The sequence below is a fragment of the Heloderma suspectum genome, chromosome 2, assembly GCF_057233095.1.
Source record: "Heloderma suspectum isolate Gila_16-S chromosome 2, 16-S_ref, whole genome shotgun sequence".
NCBI lineage: Eukaryota > Metazoa > Chordata > Lepidosauria > Squamata > Helodermatidae > Heloderma > Heloderma suspectum.
The window spans coordinates 237,837,086-237,855,813 of NC_139459.1; positions in this window are offsets into that span (position 1 = coordinate 237,837,086).

Below are 18,728 nucleotides of genomic sequence, written 5' to 3' on the forward strand. Positions count from 1 at the left end.
CAAAAAACTAGCGAATGCAAATGGCGGCAGTTACAGCGGCCGCCATTTGTGTTCCCCCCTTTTTTTTGCCGTTTTAGCCTATGTAAATATTTACGTAGGCTAAAACAGCAAAAAAAAAGGGAACGCAAATGGCGGCCGCTGTAGCCACCGCCATTTGCGTTCGCTGTTTTTTGTGGGTTTTTTTGCCATGATAGGCTATGTAAATACTTACATAACCTATCATGGCTTCCGCAGGGATGCAAATGGTGTCCCTGCGTTAGCCATGATAGACTACGTAATTATTTACGTAGCCTGTCATGGCTATAATAAGGAAGCGAATGGCGGCTGCAGATGCAGCCTCTATTCGCAAGTCAGCGCGGACGGCAGGAGGTAAGTGCTCCGTTTTGCGCGCCTTTTGTGGGGTGGGGGGGTGGGGACTTGGTTCCACCACAGATTTCGGGGGGCTGAATGCACTGGCATTCGGCCTCATTGAGATCTGTGGCAGAATTCTCTGACATCCCTACTTGCATGGGAAAACACAAATGGCCATATCTTTTCCAGTTTTCATGATACATACATGAAATTTGGGAAACTCTCAGCCCCCTGGGAGCAGTGTTCACTTGCCAAATTTCAGGCAATATGGCCAAGTAGTTTTTGTGCTAGGTACAGGCACAATTAGTTTTTTTCAAGGAACTGTTTAGAAGCAAAGAGCTATAACTTTTCACTGCTTGCTCAGAAGTGCATTAAAGTTGGGGAATGCACAGCCCCATTGGAGGGCATCCCACCTGCTAAATTTCAGACAGTTTGAGTTTGGCCCATAGTTTTTGTGCAAGGTGCAGCTAAATGTGCTTTTCTCAGAAACTCACACCAAAGTTCACAAAGGTATAATCAAGTTAGGTGTTGAAACGGTGAAGAGGTCACCACCTCTAAACTCTGCTGTAGGTTTTTTTGAAGTGCAAATAATACCAATTTCCTATTCACAGTCAATAACCTCGGTAGGGATGTCAGAGAATTCCGCCACGGATCTCGGTGAGGCCAAATGTGAGTGCATTCGGCCCCCCGAACTCCGTGGTGGAACGGCCTGCCACCCCCCCGCGGATCCCTCTCGGGATGAGACTTACCTGGGGCAGATGTTCCAGACAGCGGTGGCTCCAGCGGTGGCTTCAGCGGAGGCGGCGGCGGTGGCTGGTCTTCTGACTGGCTGCCGCTGCCGCCACCACCACCATTTGCAGTCTGCTTTTGTTGTTGTTTCCCCCCCCCCCCATTCGTGATAGGCTATGTAAAGACTTACGTAGCCTATCATGTCTGGGTTAAAAAAAAAAATGTGTATGCAAATGGCGGCGCTACGGCCGCCGCCATTTGCGTTCCTTATTTTTGGCCATCTTAGTCTACGTAAATATTTACATAGACTAAGACGGCCAAAAATAAGGAGCGCAAATGGCGGCGGCTGTAGCCGCCACCATTTGCGTAAATGTTTTTTTTTTTTTAACCCAGACGTGATAGGCTACATAAGTCTTTACGTAGCCTATCACGGCTGACTACAGGGACGCAAACGGTGGCGGCTACGGCCACCGCCGTTTGCATCCCTGCTAGCCAGCGGCCGGATGTCTGGCTGCTGGCGGAGCCGGCTGGTGGCTCTGCGGAATCCCCGTGGAGGGGAGCTGGCCGGCCAGGATTCCGGGGGGAGGGACGGAGCGCCTCCCCCCCCCAGTGGAACCCGGCGGAGCCAGGTAAGCGGGGTTTCGTACACCCCTAAACCTTGGAGTTTCTTTGGCTGAATTGCCTGGGAAAACACTGGCTGGTAGGCAGGAAGCGAACAAAGACAGCAACCTTGCCAGGTGGGCACATTGACTGGAACCAAGAGCAATGACAGCTGTCTGCTGGATTGACAGATGCAGGAAGCAACACAGCGACCCTGCCAGGAGGGCGCAGCAGCACCATGCCCACCTCTGCCCCTGCCCCTGAAGGTGCCTCATATTGGTCTTGCTTGCTTTTCAACACACAGTGTAGTATTATATTATTTAAATAATAGCTGTTAATATGTGTAGTGTTTTTCCTGCTGTTTTTGGAAATGTGGACTGTGTGTAGTCATTTGACACACTGTTTGCTTGTCCACACAGCACAAGCGCACATGCACACACATGAGCAAAAGAAAAGCAAATACTAAACTACAAGCAAAGGGGGGGACTAACTGTAATCCTAACAGAAGAGAAAGGGGTTTTTAATTTTAATTTTTTTTTAGGGAAAAGAGTAGGGGTGGACGAAAGGCACTTACCTTTCGTCGAAGCTTGTTCGCGGTGGGGGGAGGCGCTTCGCTGCTCCCCCCGCGAAGTTCAGGCCGGGGGGGGAGGCTTCCCGCCTCGCCCCAGCCGAAATTCAGGCCGGGGAGGAGGCTTCCCGCCTTGCCCGGCTGCGAACTCCATTGTTTAAAAAAAAAAAAAACGCCTCCGTGATAGGCTACGTGACGATTAACGTAGCCTATCATGGCTAGATCTGCAAAGTTAGCTGTGATAGGCTACGTCAATCGTCACGTAGCCTATCACGGGTGACTTTAAAAAAAAAAAGCACGTACGCTAATGGCGGCCCCCATAGGGAGCCGCCATTCGCGTTCCTTATTTGGTTGCTGTAGTCTACATAAATGTTTACGTAGACTACAGCGACCAAATAAGGAATGGGAATGGCGGCTCCCTATGGGGGCCGCCATTATCCGTACGCGCTTTTTTTTTTTTTTTTAAAGTCACCCATGATAGGCTACGTGACGATTTACGTAGCCTATAACGGCTGACTTTGCAAATCTAGCCGTGATAGGCTACTTTAATCGTCACGTAGCCTATCACGGGGGCATTTTTTTTTTCTTTTATTGGAATGGTGGCAGCGGCAGCCGGTCGAAAGACCAGCTGCTGCTCCCGCCCCGCTCGAACACCCGCCGAACCGCTGGCCGGACCCGCCGCCGGGAGGGACATTCAGTGAAGGTAAGTCCCGTCCCGGGGGGGGTGCAGGGGGCGGGGGGGTGCGGAGGATTTCTCCCCGAAACTTGTTCGGGGGGCCGAACACGTTGGCGCTCGGCCCCCTGAAGTTTCGGGAAGAAATTCTCCGCCATCCCTAGAAAAGAGATCAAAAATGGGAAGGGATTTTTTGATACAGGAATTGAGAAGGGGAGGTAGAGGGGAGCCAAGAACAAGGAAAGGAAAGTACTGTATTTATTTATTTATTTATAAAAATCTAGACAGAATCAGAGTAAGAGCAAACTAAAGGTTGAGATGTGGGGGGTAAGATAAGCAACTACAGTGAAATTTTCTGGATTTTTTTAATGAATAAACAACAAGAATGATTGGTAAACCTATTAAATAAGGGTGAGGTCGGGAGACACTAAATAGCTGTCATAGCACATGTGTTCTTCTCAGATTTGTTCTGCCAAAAGAGAGTGGGAAGAGTTAAGGCTTCCTCTGCCATGCCTGGCAGAGACTGGTGCTGTTGCTCCCAGTGGCTGCAGCAGAGGCAGGATAGGACTGGATCAGAGAGAAAAATGCCATGGAGTTTCCCTCTCAGCTCCCATCTTGCCACTGCCGCCGCTGCCTCCACCACCACCATCACTGCACACAATGGCAGCTGTCAGGGCAGTGGGAGACTGCTCAATTATCATGTGGCTCACACACCCCAATGGATTTTCTTACACCCCCCTAGGGTGTGTGCACCCCAATTTGGAGACCACTGCTCTAGCCAAATAATATTTTGACAGTCCTCTCCTTTCCAGTAACACCACCTCTCTCACAATGAGCAAACGGAGACTGACTCACAGCAAAGCTCACTCCCTCCTTCACCTCCTCTCCCCTTTCCCCCTCTCTCCTCATCTTCTACTGCTCCCGGTGGCCAGATCTCTCTCAGATTGATACTTGTGGCACCTCCACATCTTCTACCCTTCCCCCCCCTCCATGTGATCTTTCAGAAGTTGATACATTTTGGAGACAGCCTGTCTGGGCTGCTCAGAAGGCATAAGAAGAGCTCTGAATATTCAAGGTGGACTGAGGCACCTTGTTGGTGACCCGCTTCAGTTTGGGGCACCTCAGTGCTTTTCTGATCTGCTTCATATCATGACAAGTCACCTCCAAATCAGCCTGCTTCACCTCATTATTCAGTCTTCGGACCGAAGCGGTGCACAGCCGTACTAAAAAAGCTAGCACATATGGCTTCACCATGTATGCTAGACAGACTTGACTGACCCAAGAATTTTCACATCTATATCTGGATGTCTCTTAATATTTGTTCTTCACAGATTTTCATTTGGGCATCTATGTAACAAAAAGCTAAATCTTGAGTTTCAGGAAGTCTTGCATGATGTCCCACCCAGTAGAAGCCAGATTTTCTCAAGAATGCATTGCTTCTGTAGAGTGTTTGCTTAGTTATACAAAAGGTTCAGTACAATTATGATTGTTTTAGTTCCCTTTTCTTTCACACTGTGAATTAGATTATTGCCTTTAAAATATTTAATTAAAAAATCCATCAATTATCCTGAACAAATATGCAAATATAACAATTGACATTTCTTGCTGTGTGTTCAGACTTGGTATTTATTAAATACTATTCTAGGCTGTACGGCATATTAAATTCATATAGCAAATGTAGCAATTGTCATAGCTTGGAAAAGTGCCCCTTGTACTTCAAGTGGTCCAGGCTGCAACTGGGCAGTAAGTCTCATTGAATTCAATAAGACATTGAAGATTACACTTATAGAGCCTGTTCTCATGTCACACTAAGCCACAGTGGGTTTAGTGGAATGTTTGGGTGGCCATTTTGCATATTCAAGCTATGACTGTGGCTTGTCAAGTCATGCAAAACTGGCAAGGATGGGTTGGTGTGTTTAACAAACTACTCACAACCCATGGGCTGTTTTAGGGTGGTGGGTGGTTTGTTAACCACAGCAACAATCCACTAGGGATAGCAGAGAATTCCACCACGGATTCCAGTGAGCCCGGATCCGGCCCCCCAGAATCCGTGGCAGAATGGCCTCCTGCCCCCCCGCCCCCCCATGGAATCCCCCCAGGACAGCACTTACCTGGGGTGGATGCAGCAGATTTGGCAGTGGCGGCGGCGGTTCCGGTGGCGGCAGCGGCTGGTCTCCTGGCCAGCCGCGGCTGGGCTGCTGCTGCCACCATTGCCATCCTTGCAGCTGTGATAGGCTACATAAAAATTTATGTAGTGTATCACGGCTAACCCAAAAAAACAAAAAAAACACCCCAGTGTACGCGAATGGCGGCGGCTACAGCGGCCGCCATTTGCATTCCCTATTTTTTGCCGATTTATCTTACGTAAATATTTACGTAAGATAAAACGGCGAAAAAAAGGGGAACGCAAATAGCATAGTGGGCGCTATTTGTGTTCCTTTATTTTCCCCGTTCTAGCCTATGTAAATATTTACATAGGCTAGAACAGCGAAAAATAAAGGAACGCAAATAGCGCCCACTGCACTATTTGTGTTCCCCTTTTTTTCGCCGTTTTATCTTACGTAAATATTTACATAAGATAAATCGGCAAAAAATAGGGAACGCAAATGGCGGCCGCCGTAGCCGCCGCCATTTGCGTATGCTGGGTTTTGGGTGGGGGTTAGCTATGATAGGCTATGTAAATTCTTACATAGCCGCTACGGCGGCTGCCATTTGCGTCGGCATCAGCCCGTCTGCGGCTGGAAATCTGTCTGCAGACGGCCCTAGCCAGCTGCTCCACAGCCTGGCTGCAGAGCGGAGCTGGCCATCGAGGATTCCGGGGGGGAGGACCGGATCGCCTCCCCCCCACCATGAAAGATTCCGCGAAAAGGTAAGTGAGTTTCGTACATCCCTACAATCCACCCTTGCCAGGTTTGTATGATACAACAAACCATGGTTGTGGCTTGAATATGCAAAAGTCACCCAGCATGCATCAGCACATACCACAACCCACCTGCGGTGATCATGTGAGCTGGGTCATAGTCTTTCACTGCAAGTTTGACCCACACTTAAAGAAAGAAGACAAAAGTTGTTCTGCATGATTTCTAGGCCTAATGTTTTTGAGAAAGTATAGCTATATGTTGGAATGCTGGTGATGGTAATTAACCTTTAGCCACACAACATCTCTGATATGTTTACTGGCAGGGCATAATTAGTCTATGAGATTCACTGCTACAGATCACATAATTATAGATAATAAGAGCTGGAAGGAAATACTGTGGTCATCTAGTTGAACCTCCACCATGAGGTAAGAATCCTCATGTATTCTTGTATTATTAAATGTATTTAAGCATTTCTAATAAGTATAGGGATGGGGAACAAATCCATTCCATTTGCATTTTAAGGTGAACCTACCAAATTTGCCCTTTCGAACTAATAAGTGAAGCATAACACAGTTACCTGGCATTCACATTTCTCTGTGAGTATGTGCATGTACAATGTATAAAAACATGTACAAAAATATGTATATTAGGTGGAGTTGTTCAGAAAAATACATTATAATAGTGAAAATTGGTAGCATGGAATACATATATTAGAAAATGCATACAAAAATGCATATATTAGGGATGAAAATGCATATAGATTTTCATACATACTTTTTTTCAATTGTAAACTGATGAAGAAGTGCGATGGAACATGGATAAGGTTGGAATAATGTGAAACCAATATTGAAAGAATGGAAAAATGAGAAACCAAAATTGATCATTTGTTCAGCCCTATATTATAAATGCTTTATCTACCTTTGTTTTACCAATGTTTCCTAATCCTTCTCAACAATCCTAATCCAAATCAGTGTTTTCCCCATTTTAAAGTACACAATAGATTTTCATATGTGAGTGTGATTTACATTTCTTTCCCTTCTGCTAATTCACTGCTAATTGTTAGACAGGTTTGGGGATATTCTCCTATTGTTTTTTGTAGACATAATCCTTGACGAATTTGAATTGGTCAATTGAATGTCACATTCCTGCCTGAAGGGGTTCCTATTAGTTTAATGGCCATGCTATTAGAGGTATCCGTATTCAGCTGCCTGCCAGGCCAACCTATGTTACATAGCTGTTAAGTACAGCCATAGAGGGACTCATTATTCCAAAGGACAGCAGAATTCAGTTCATCTGTAGAATCAAAGGGCTATTAGGGTTTTGAAGGCCATCTACTCAAACCTCCTGCTCTAAGGCCCGATTCACACATTATCTTAATGATGTGGTAGCTACCAAACAATTGTTTCCGTGTACTAAGTTCTCCATAGTGCATCAGTAACATATACCAACAGGAACACCAATGCTTATTTAGACATTATATTAGAGTTTATTTCTAAGCCACCTTTCAGTCAGAAAGATTCCCAAGAAGATTCACTGAGGTTAACACAGGTACAAAATCAAACAAAACAATAAAGTACAACTTACAAATTTAAAACAGCAATATCTCAATAACATATTTAAAACAAAAGCCCTAAAACCCAAACACATCCTTCTTCATGTCTAAAAGAAAATAAACAGTCCCTGAAAATGCCAACAGAGAGCAGGAGTAAGCAAAATGACATGGGTGCTTCCCATGCCAAGCACCACACCTCTATTTAGGGTTTTTGGCTCTAGCATGGGAAATATCACATGATCCTGATGATTGTTGTGGTCATTATTTTGATATGTTACTACCATGACATGGAAATTTTCCATCAGGAGCCAAATCTCTAAGCTGCCATATGCACAGGTTTAAACTAGGATTCCACACTCAAAAAATCTTAGGTCAACTATATTAATATAAATTGATCTACGTAATACTGATTAAAGTATACATTCTTCACAGACTGATACAGAAAGAGTTTAGACAAACCATGTATGTTGCTTAAGCAAGTGAGTCAAGGTGTGTATTATGGAAGAAGGCAAAAACAACAATGAAAAAACACCTAGGGAAAAATAGTCTGCTTGACCTTGAGGAAAATCCCTATCTTTCTTTAAATATGGTGATCACCTAAGACCAGTTCACACACTCAATAGGCCAGCATTAATTTCCTGGTGGAAGAATGACACTTGTCCTCCCATTTGTCATGCAAATGACACATATAAGCACACGCTTTAAAAGGAGAGCTTAGAATTTGTGGGCGCTGTAGGTTTTGGGGTTGTTGTTTTTAAAGCAAATGTACTCACAAAACATTCCAGTGCAGATCAGGACCATGGCAAAGGGGGTGGGGTAACACTTCCCTTCTTTCACTGCTGTCTTGCTGAAAAGCCCCCTTCCTAAAATGAATAGTACTTTGGGCGCAAATAGCAACTTCAGGAGTATGTGTCATTTTGGGGCCATAAGGAAAGGGTTAAACCTCCCCCGCTCATGGCATGGTCCCAATCCAGATTGGAAAGCTCCAGCTGCTGCTTTGGCTACCCCCCCCCCATTGGCCAGTTGTAAACATCCTTCTTAAGGTACATGCTATGCTTAAAGTAATTGTTAGTACTAACAATATGCATATTTCTCACTGTTTGTGGTAGCTGCCTTTGATGCTTGGCACAGGTTAATCATGTCTTAAGGATGCTCTTGCTACCTCTTTTCATGCCCATCTCTTCAGTCAGGTTATTTAGTGACAGGCTGTTTTGCCTGCTCTTTACTGCCTCCTCTAGAGGCAAGATGCTTTTTACATAGCCCTGAGATGGCAATTGGGGGAGGGAGGGGTCACTTCAGCTGTACGTGTTGGAAGCTGGATGGTGGGTACCCTTCAGGCTATTCTTTCTTCTTGTACTTGAAGTATGTATGCATATATATATATATATATATATATATATATATATATATATTCTGTTCCTCAGTATTAATGAAATTGAATGTGGACATTTCATCCCCTTGCAGCTTAAAGTGTTTGGTAGGGGAGACAATACACCTACCAAAACACATCATCATCTTTCCAGGTATATAAAATGTCAAGATTTTAGTGGGCACTTGCTGTTCTTTTCATAATAGCTTTGTAGCTATTTAGAGAATTTGCTCACTTAAGCAATCTATGCCAATAAATAAGAGCTAGCAGCATGAAACAGAATACGTTCTTGAGGTTTTTAGAAGAGATAAGAGATTAAACACGACACATTTGTCTCTGTTATGGGTTCTGTTTTCTGCTGGGTGGCATTTCATTGTTCTTTATGGGGCAATATTTGTGTTTGTCAAATTAGAAGGTTGCAGTATTGGAAACAGAAATCTTCTGCTTCTCAAAGGAGGCCTGAAGTGGTGCAATCTCAGCAAACCCCTGAGTAGAAACAGCAGGGAAATCAATCAGAGACTTCCTAGCTATGCCAGTTAGAAATTTCCATGCCAGAAGCTGGTGAGGATAAAAGGGAAAAGGGTATAATCTTTATTCAACCCATGGGGTATATGTATTGAGAGATACTGTGGATTTTAGAAGCAGCATCCCTCTATTTCCTACATCCTTAAATAGGACCACAGGGTTGTTCTTTGCTGGTGTTGATGATGATGATCAACTCTTATTTCAGGCAGATTTGTTCAGCAAACTTGCCTTTTAAGGTTGTCTAGAGATTTTCTAAAAAGTTGCCCCAATATTGGGTGTGATTCCATCCTTTTTGTACTATGGAACTGCTTCTTATAGCCACATATTGTCAGGAGCTCAGTTCTTGCTGGAAGATATTTTGTAGCCCTTACTGGAAGGTGCAGATGATGACGCTACATCTGAGAGGCCAAAGGAGTGCTATGTAGACTGATACAACTAGTGTTATCCAGATCCAGTGACTATCACAGCCTGCAGAAGGCCATTTTGTGGTTCTGCTCTCTGGGATGTGACCTTACTGCGTGCGCACACACACACACACACACACACACACCATACATCAGTCTTCACCTTCAAAAATAAGTATGGCAAGGAATGTGGAGGGTAGGATCCTCAAGGTTTGTTGAACAGTCAGCAGGTGACTGAGTAAGAAGAAGTGCAGGATTCAAATAGGCAGCTCTACAGAGTGCACAAGACTAGCAAGGCAGCCACAGTGAAAGCTTTGCTGGTGATGCTCGAGGGAAGGAATGTGTCTGTAGAATATGGGCAAAGATAAAGCTCTAGTGTGGGGGCAGTGACGCCAGTGTGCCAGAGCACACTAATGCAGCCAGCTGCCTCTGTGTTTCTGACAGGCTGGAACTATGAGCCAGTGTGCACAGGCATGCGTATTACTTGCAGCCTCTGGAAATGGGGTCTGGCTCCATAGTGCAGAACAAGGCGAACTGATGCTACGGGGAGCAGATATGAGGCAGTCCTATATACATCACCACCAGCAAGCTTTCTACCCCATAGTTTGAGAAACAATGGGCTGAATCCAATTGGTGCTTCCAAGCCTGCTGAGTTCTTTCCGCCTTGCTGATTCCTTTTCATAAGTGGTGGGTCCCACCAATTCCTTTGCGCAAGTGGGACCCACTGCTTATGCCAGGGAGATTTAGCGCTTCATAGAGTAAGCCCCCAAATTAGTGGAAACACTTGTTTCCAGAAGGAGGCAGATCAGCAGAGACCCCTTATGCAAGCGCAACCAATCTGCCTCCTTCCAAAAACAAGTGTTTTTGCTCATTTTGGGTTGCCCCGGAAGTGCTAAATTTCCATTGCTAAGCAGTGGGGGCTGCCTGCACAGTGGAATTGGTGGGGACAAGGGAATTGGTGGGGTCATAAGTGCCCCATTGGATTCCGCCCAGTATCTGCCATAGTTCTGTCAAGGCGCACTGTACATTTATGATCAACCTGAGCTATCTTTTCAGTCTTTCCACATAGGAAAATCAATTTGAGAGACACAGTTTGCCACATAAAATCATTCACTATTATATTGGTTTGGGTCATTTGCATGAGTGAACAAATGAAGAGAGAGCAAGCCATATATTAATTAGCCCTACAAACCTAAAAACTCTGGAGAGATTTACTGCATTTTTATATTTCCGACAAAGTGTCCTGCTTGGACCACAGTTACTTCAAACACATTTTTGGTGGCAAATATTTAGCATACCAGGGTGAAAGCTGAATACACTGGCTGGGTGACTATGATGGACTGTTAATTTGTCTTTAATTTAAGCATGATTTTGCACTATCTGGTGCATATGCTAGATAGTACTCCTAGAAAATTATGAATTCCTAGAAAATGAGGGTAAAATCCAGAGTAAGTCCTAGTTAGAGTAGACCTGTTATAATGAATGGGAAGTCATTCATGATTAAGTTCAGCCCCATTCATTTCAGTGGGTCTACTTTAAGTAGGATCTATGTTGGATTTTACCCTTAGATTATGTTGGTATTTCCCAGATAAGTTCCATATTAAAAAATGTATGTGGGGTGTCAATAAAAATTGCAATGTATTATATTCTATGCCAGCCTGAATAGCTTGTGACCCTGAAATAACCCTTTCACCATGTATGATGGTGGTAGCTTGATAATCCTTCTGTTCTTGCTGCCTGCCGCTGCAAAAATGAGGTGACGGAAGGAGGAGTCGTCAAGAGCTTGGAGAGCTGCATTTAGGTTGTATTCTGCCTGATCTATGTCAAGGCAATATTTTATCGAAACTGTTAGTTCACTACTAATTTGGTATTCCCCCTTTCCCACACTTGCAGACTCTGAGATGATAACTATGATAGGCTGTCAACATTTATGGCTTTAATTAAATAATGTTGCGTACCAGTGAGGGCAATTGTTGGGAATTGGTCATACATACATGCAGATATAAAAAGGTAAAGGTAAAGGTGTCCCCAACCAGTCGTGTCCGACTCTAGGGGGTGGTGCTCATCTCCATTTCTAAGCTGAAGAGCCAGCGTGCTTCTGTGGTCATGTGGCCAGCATGACTGAACACCGAGGTGCACGGAATGCTGTTACCTTTCCCGCCGAAGCAGTACCTATTTATCTACCTGCAATTTCTTGCTTTCGAACTGTTAGGTTGGCAGGAGCTGGGACTGAAGATGGGAGCTCACTCCGTCATGCGGCACTCGGGTCTCGAACTGCTCTCCTGCCGACCTTCTGATCTGCAGTTCAGTGTCTTAACCGCTAAGCCACCGCAGCCCCTATATGCAGATATAGCCATATACAAACATTTGTTGTTCAGTCATTCAGTCATGTCCGACTCTTCGTGACCCTATGGACCATAGCACGCCAGGCCTTCCTGTCCTGTGCTCTCTCCCGGAGTGTGCTCAAGTTCATATTCATTGCATCGGTGATGCTATCTAGCCATCTCATCCTCTGTCGTCCCCTTCTCCTTTTGCCTTCAATCTTTCCCAGCATCAGGGTCTTTTCCAGAGAGTTTTCTCTTCGCATTAGGTGGCCAAAATATTTGAGCTTCAGCTTCAGTATCTGTCCTTCCAATGAGCACTCAGGGTTGATTTCCTTTAGGATGGACTGATTTGACCTCCTTGCAGTCCAGGGGACTCTTAAGAGTCTTCTGCAACACCACAGTTCGAAAGCATCAATTCTTCGGTGCTCAGCCTTCCTTATAGTCCACCTCTCACAGCCATACATTACTACTGGGAAAACCATAGCTTTGATTAGATGGACCGTTGTCGGCAAGGTGATGTCTCTGCTTCTTACTATGCTGTCTAGGTGTGCCATAGCTTTCCTCCCAAGGAGCAAGCATCTTTTAATTTCATGGCTACAGTCACCGTCTGCGGTGATCATGGAGCCCAAGAAAGTAAAATCTGTCACTGCTTCCATTTCTTCCCCTTCTATATGCCAGGAAGTGATGGGGCCAGATGCCATGATCTTCGTTTTTTTGATGTTGAGTTTCAAACCAGCTTTTGCACTCTCCTCTTTCACCCTCAACAAGAGGCTCTTGAGATCCTCTTCGCTTTCTGCCATTAGGGTGGTATCATCTGCATATCGGAGGTTGTTGATGATTCTCCCAGCAATCTTAATTCCGACCTGTGATTCATCCAACCCGGCATTTCTCATGATGTACTCTGCATATTAAGTTAAATAAGCAGGGTGACAATATGCAGCCTTGTCGTACTCCTTTACCAATTTTGAACCAATCGGTTGTTCCATGTCTGGTTCTTACTGTTGCTTCTTGACCCTCGTACAGGTTTCTCAGGAGACAGGTAAGGTGGTCTGGTACTCCCATCACTTTCAGAATTTGCCACAGTTTGTTGTGATCCACACAATCAAAGGCTTTAGCGTAGTCAATGAAGCAGAAATAGATGTTTTTCTGGAATTCTCTTGCTTTCTCCATGATCCAGCGAACGTTGGCGATTTGATCTCCAGTTCCTCTGCCTCTTCGAAACCCAGCTTGTACTTCCGGTAGTTCTCAGTTCGCATACTGCTGAAGCCTAGCTTGTATGATTTTGAGCATCACCTTGCTGGCATGTGAAATGAGCGCAATGGTGCGGTAGTTTGAACACTCTTTGGCATTGCCCTTCTTTGGAATTGGAATGTAAACTGACCTTTTCCAGTCTTGTGGCCACTGTTGAGTGTTCCAGATTTGTTGGCATATTGAGTGCAGCACTTTAACAGCATCATCTTTTAGGATTTTAAATAGCTCAGCTGGAATGCTGTCATCTCCGCTAGCTTTGTTGTTACTAATGCTTTCTAAGGCCCACTTGACTTCACTCTCGAGGATGTCCGGCTCAAGTTCAGTGACGGCACTATCATGGCTATCAGGGACATTCAGATCTTTCCTGTATAGTTCTTCTGTGTATTCTTTCCACCTCTTCTTAATCTCATCTGCTTCTGTTAGGTCCCTGCCTTCTTTGTCCTTTATGATGCCCGTCTTTGCACAAAACGTTCCCTTGAGATCTCCAATTTTCTTGAAGAGATCTCTAGTCTTTCCCATTCTGTTGTTTTCCTCGATTTCTTTACATTGTTCATTTAAGAAGGCCTTCTTGTCTCTCCTTGCTATTCTCTGGAACTCTGCATTCAGTTGGATATATCTTCCCCTGTCTCCCTTGCTTTTCGCTTCCCTTCTTTCTTCAGCTACTTGTAAAGCCTCATCAGACAGCCATTTGGCTTTCTTGCATTTCTTTTTCTTTGGGATGGATTTTGTTGCTGCCTCCTGAACAATGTTATGGACCTCCATCCATAGTTCCTCAGGCACTCCGTCTATCAGGTCTAATCCCTTAAATCTATTCCTCACCTCCACTGTATATTCATAAGGGATATGATCTAGGTCATCCCTGAATGGTTTAGTGGTTTTCCCTATGTTCTTCAATTTAAGCTGAAATTTTGCAAGAAGCAGCTCATGATCTGAGCCACAGTCAGCTCCAGGTCTTGTTTTGACTGACTGTATAGAGCTTCTCCATCTTTGACTGCAAAGGACATAATCAATCTGATTTCGATATTGACCATCTGGTGATGTCCATGTGTAGAGTCGCCTCTTGTGCTGTTGGAAAAGAGTGTTTGCTATGATCAGCGTGTTCTCTTGTCAAAACAAAAATTAGCTTTTGTCCTGCTTCATTTTGTACACCAAGGCCATGCCTGCCTGTTATCCCGGTGATTTCTTGACGTCCTACTTTCGCATTCCAATCCCCTATGATGAAGAGGACATCTTTTTTTGGTGTTAGTTCTAAAAGATGTTGTAGGTCTTCATAGAACCCATCAACCTCAGCTTCTTCGGCATCAGTGGTTGGGGCATAGACTTGAATTACTGTGATTACAAACATAGGCATCTCCTAGACACCTAGATAGGTTCACATTAGCAGCAGTAGAGCTTTTTGTATTTAAAAAATATACATAGTGATTTCCCTTGTGCTCTTCATAATGATATATGGAGGAAATTTAAGATAGAAGACCAAACTATTCAACTATAATACTTTTCCATTTCAACAAGCTCTTGACCATACGGTGTGGGGGTGGGGTGCATAGTGGCTTTAACTCCACTCTTTGTTGGAGTGGACCATGAGGGTACTAGATGGAGGTAAGCTAATGGAGGTAGGCTTTGTTCCAGTAAACACGAAGGTGGTGAAGGACTATTGGTGTCAGGCATACTCACCCCCCCCCCTACACACAGAGAGATTCTTTGCAAGGCAGAAGCAACAACCCACAACCACCTGTATTTGAACAGTTTAGGAATAGCTAGTCACCTGTGAGGTTGAGTAGGCCCCAGTTGAGTGATTGAAGTCTGAGTTCTTCCCTACTCTGCATTGGCAGATATTATTCTGCCCAATCCCCAGCATCTCCAGGTAGCAGAGGGAAAGACCTCTGCCAGAATCCCTGGAGAACTGTGGCCAGTTAATGTAGACCAATCTTCCCCAACCGGGTGCCCTCCAGATGCTTTGGACCTCAATGTCCATCAGCCCCAGCCAGCATGGCCACTGTCAGACTCTTCCACCATCATATGGGCACTAGGTTTGGGAAGGCTGATATAGATGATACTAAGCTAAATGGACATGGTGTTGACTTGGTAGGGCAGCTTCCTGTGTATCTGCGAGAGCTTTGGAGTCTTTCTGATCGATGCTTCTAAGAGACAATGTATACATTTAAAGGTGGCCTTGCAGCCCTGAATAGGGTAATCAGATCCTTTCTCAGATGGGGTTTCTCTCATCTTGAACTGAAGTTGCTACCTGTCTCTCTCTTGTGCTGAAAGTTCCCTGCTCTGCCCCTTTTACCCCTTTCCTGGCTTCTTTGTTGTTGGTAGAAATTGCTGGGAAGGCTCTGAGAAACAAGGAGTCTTATCAACGTACTGCCACAGTGCTAGCAAGTCGCATATTACATTCACAAACATTTATTTTTTTTGGTAAGCCTTTATGGTGTGAGATTTCCTGGAACCCTTGAATATCTTCCTTGATTCTCAGGAAATACCCTTTTCGCCTAGAGTATGTAAGTCCTCACGGCAACAATTCTAAGCGTATTTATTGGAACAAAAGTGCTGCTGAAACACTTCACACATGTCAAAAGCAGATAGTAATGTAAATCCAAAATGTTATTACATCAAGTGGGTCTTTGTACAATATATTAACAAGCAGAAGGATACAGGCTGATACTATACATAAAAGCTACCTATTGGTAGTGGTAGCTTCTTAAAGACATATGGCCACCCCTCCTTCTCCCTACTCTCCATGATGCAACTGGTGCCTTGAGCCTAATGTCCAAATCATCACATAATGGAGTGCTGCCTTTCTTTTGTAGTTCTTTGAGTGTATAAATAAGGCTGCAATACTGTACATGCTTCCTCAAGAGTAGGCCCTATTGAACATAGCACAACTGACTTCTGAAGGTTTATGCTGTAAGTTCATGAAATGAGTTATAATTGCATGGGGGACACTAGTTCAAACAAATGAATGAGATTGAAAAAATCTCAGAAATAAGAGGTTATGTATTTGTGATGCAATTAGTGTTTTAACAGCAGAATAAATTCATTATGTATGAACTTAATTGTGTACTAATACATCACAGGAAAAAGAATGATGTTCAAATGTTTAAACAGTAGCTTTTGCCACTGTCATGAATGTATGGCTTTCTGAGGATTAGTAATGCCTTTTCCCAGAAAAATAAATGAGGCTTCATGACTTTGAGCTAATAAATATACCCATGGAGCTGAGCAAAGGAATATACTGAATGATGTCTAGATCTAGTGATATTCACTTGTGGTTCAGTCATACATTTCTGTTGCTTATACCTTCTTGCCTACTACAATAGTAATATGATCACAAACAGAAGTAGTTTCTGTATCCTGTTTTATTACCATCAATCTATAATTTTGACAAACCAAACTGCAGTCATGCAGTGAATAAAATATGTGGATGCTGAAGTGATGTTTAACAAAGAGTTGTCTTTAATATTACCATGTAATAATTACCTGAAATAATTACCAGACACAGAACTCCACGGCCAGCACATTAAAATAACATAATGAAATAAGGACAACTGGGCTGGATGGATCAGTCCAAAGAACTAACCTGAGCCAGGTTATCTGAGGGACCACCTCCTCCCATATGTGCCTGCCCAGACATTAAGATCATCCTCAATGGTCCTTCTCCATGAGCCCCTGCCAAAGGAAGTGAGGTGGGTGGCTACTAGGAGGAGGAGGGCCTTTTCTGCTGTGGCACACTGGCTGCGGGAATGAGCTCCCTTGTGAGGTTTGCCTGGCACCTACATTGTATTCCTTCCAGCAGCAGGTGGAGACCTTTATAGGGATGTCAGAGAATTCCGCCATGGACTCCAGTGAGGCCGGTTTCTTTAGAATCTGGTCCCCCAGAATCCGTGGCGGAATGGCCTCCCCCCCCTGCCACCCCGCAGAATCCCCCTGGGATGGACCTTACCTGGCGGTGGATGCGGCTCCGGCGGCGGCTCCGGCGGCGGCGGCGGATACGGTGGCGGATGCGGCAGCGGATGTGGTGGTGGCAGTTCCTCTGGCTGGTCTCCTGGTTGCAGCTGGGCTGCTGCAGCCGCTACGACGGTCACCATTTGCATGGCTGCTTTAGTGTGATAGGCTATGTAACTACTTACATAGCCTATCACAGCAAAGAGCAGGGGCACAAATGGCGGCCGCTACGCCTTTGTGCCCCTGCTCTTTGCTGTGATAGGCTATGTAAGTATTTATGTAGCCTATCACAGCAAAGAGCAGGGGCGCAAATGGCGTAGTGGCCACCATTTGCGTGGCTGCCTTTTTTGTGATAGGCTACGTAATTACTTACATAGCCTATCACGGCTGGCAGCCACGCAAATGGCGGCTGGCATAGTGCCGCCATTTGCAGCCGCAGCAGCCCAACAGTGGCCAGAATTCTGGTTGCGGTTGGCCCGGCTGGCGGCTCCATGGATTCGCGTGGAGCGAACTGACCGGGGAGGGTTCGGGGGGAAAGGGATGGAGCGCCTCCCCCACCACCGTGGATGGCCCCAGCGGAACCAGGTAAGTGTTTCTAGGGATGTCAGAGAATTTCACCACGAATCTCGGGGAGGCCGAAAGCCAGCGCATTCGGCCCCCCGAAATTGGTGGCGAAATGGTCTGCCCCCCCCCGCCGGGACAGGACTTACCTTGGGCGAACCCTCCTGGTGGCAGCGGCTCCGGCAGCAGTTCGGCGGCGGTTCGGTGGCTGCGGCAGCCAGTCTTCTGACCGGCTGACGCCGCCGCCATTTCCAATAAAAAACACACAACAACAACAAAACGTGATAGGCTATGTAAAGATTTACATAGCCTATCATGGCTAGATTTTTTAAAAAAACCGCCGTTTGTGTCCCTGCAGTCAGCCGTGATAGGCTACGTAAATGTTTACGTAGCCTATCACGGCTGAGTAAAAACAAAACAAAACACCGCGCGTACGCAAATGGCGGCGCCCATGGGCGCCGCCATTTGCATTCCTTATTTTGGCACGTCTAGTCTACATAAACATTTACGTAGACTACGGCAAAAATAAGGGTAACGCAAATAGCGTAGCGTCTACGCTATTTGCGTTCCCCTGATTTTCACCGTCTTAGTCTACGTAAATGTTTACGTAGACTAGATGTGCCAAAATAAGGAACGCAAATGGCGGTGCCCATGGGCGCCGCCATTTGCGTACGCCCGGGTTTTTTTTGTTTTTTTTTACTCAGCCGTGATAGGCTACGTAAACATTTATGTAGCCTCTCATGGCTGACTGCAGGGACGCAAACGGCGGCAGCTATGGCCGCCGCCATTTGCGGCCCGGCCAGCCAGGACTCGGGGGTGGAGGGACGGAGCACCTCCCCCCCGGCCAGAATTTCAGGGGGAGGGACGGAGTGCCTTCCCCCCACCGCAAATCAAATTTCGGTACAGGTAAGTGACTTTCGTACATCCCTAATGTTTCGTACACCCCTAGACCTTTTTATTCTTCCAGGCATTTTAGCATTTTAGCTTTCTAGACTTTTAGCTTTGCTGTTTTAAA